We start from the raw sequence: 2,029 nt of genomic DNA, 5'->3' as shown, positions 1-2,029 counted from the left end.
ATATTCAAAAGACTAAACACCACTCATGGGAAGAAGTAAACAGAGATGGGTGATGTCAAAAAGTGTCAATCATAATCTTAAAGAATATGGCTGGGGGTTCCTTCACCTCCAAGAATACCAGAGGGGTGCTCAACGGTCACTCCCCTGGATTCAAGAAAGAAATTATATCAACAAGGGGGGGAATTTACCAATCTTTGGAGTTGGATGGAGTGCCCAGAAATTGGTTAACCAGAAAGTGAGCCTGTTGCAGGGGGGCTGGGTACAGGGTCCCAGTGTACCTCAGACTGGTGGTGGATAGGAAGAAAGCCCCCAGAAGAGCTCCCCAGAGTCATGACACCCATATAATGATTTAACAACAGAAGATGCCTTGGAAGATTGGAGTCAAAGAATTTCACAAAGTCACACCATGCAACAGGGCCCACATGAGAGGTTTATTGTTGGAGAGAGGAGTGTACAGATGTGGCCTCTGAAAGAGAGTGAACGGAAAAGAGGACAGGTTGAGAAAAATGATTATTATTTTTTTTTAATAAGTGGGCATAGCACACGCGCATAGGGAGAATGTATGACTAGTAGTGGGTGTAGAAACAGTGCAGCATCTTGGTAACTGATGATGACATATCCTGCTGTCACTTAGCCCCTAGGGACAGGCCAGTGGAGATGTCTGAATGCTAACAACATTCACCAGTATATTTCCTCTCACCACTGTCTTTTCTCAACTCACTCTCAGTAAAGCCTGTCCTATTACTACAGGCCATGAGTTGTCATTGTTCTATATAGTATAGCCCCAAGGAAGCTAACTGATTGATAGTTAATTTGATAGTAAAATCCCGTTTTATAGACCATTTTCTGAGTCGTTCTTGGAAACTGTTTGCTAATCAGATTCCTCTAGAAAATTATCTTCATGCAAAAAGTTTGTTAGGCTCTTAGTGTTAATGCTCCTGTTGAATTGAAAAAGAGGGGGAGGATGCAGGCGGAAGACTTCGCAGACAAGAAGGTTCCTGGAGATGCTGTCTTCATAGGATCCTTGATAGCATAGCAAGTAGTAGAGCTGAAATAGTCATTTAGAACTGAAGCACAGTGAGTGTTTGGGCCTTCACATGTTCAGAGCTTGAACGTCAACATTGTCAAGAAGACATGTTTGGATGGTACAGCTCTCTAAACCAAAACAACTCTTAGATAATCATTCAGCAGAGAGGAAACATCCTCCAAGTTTCCTAATAACTGGGAATGGGGAAATTTTATGCTGCTTTACCATAAAAGGGCTGAGGGACACCAAAGCCTGTGGATACAGCAGATAATGTCCTATGCTGAGTATTGCATACTTAGGAAATTTGAGAATCATAGGAAAGATAAAAGTAGCTCATGGAAGCTTACCAGATTTTCCTGCTATCAATATTTGCATGTTTTCTCCACCCCTTTTTCTTGAGTATTTAGATTTTCTGCATATTTGAAATTTTATCCAAAACTCCATATAACATATTGCTGCATCACATAATATATTTGAAGTAATTTTTCATATTATTAAAATAATTTTATTTTCCTAAGCTTAGGGTCTTTAAATATTTTATCATTGATTGAAAAAGTGAAATAAAACAAGGACATGACTTTTCTTAAAGTGTGGAGAAGATTTTTATTGTACATAAAAGAGAGACAGAAGACAGAGGGAAGAGGCCTAGTTGAACATGGCTGGCATACTAAACCAGACCATGAGAGGAGAAGGGAAGGAAGAGCTAGAGAGGAGTCATCTAGCGAGAGGGGCAGCCTCAGCCAAAATGACTGTTATATAGGGATCCAGCTTAGGTAAGAAAAATGGAAGCCCAGCCCCTGGGAATGAGAGGTTTAGGACAGGGGGCAGAATAAGAAGTGCTGAGCTACAGGTCCTGCATGAGGCTGAGAGAACTGGCCAGCATCTGCTTTCATAGGCTAATAAGCATTCCAGTTATCCTTTTGTCCCTGGTTTCTGAAAGTAACACATGTGGAAATTTTCTCTACGTAGTACTCTCTTTTATTTTACATATAATGATATTAA

Source organism: Chionomys nivalis, chromosome 6 (assembly GCF_950005125.1).
Source record: "Chionomys nivalis chromosome 6, mChiNiv1.1, whole genome shotgun sequence".
NCBI classification, from domain to species: Eukaryota; Metazoa; Chordata; class Mammalia; order Rodentia; family Cricetidae; genus Chionomys; species Chionomys nivalis.
Note: the sequence above shows the minus strand (reverse complement) of the source record.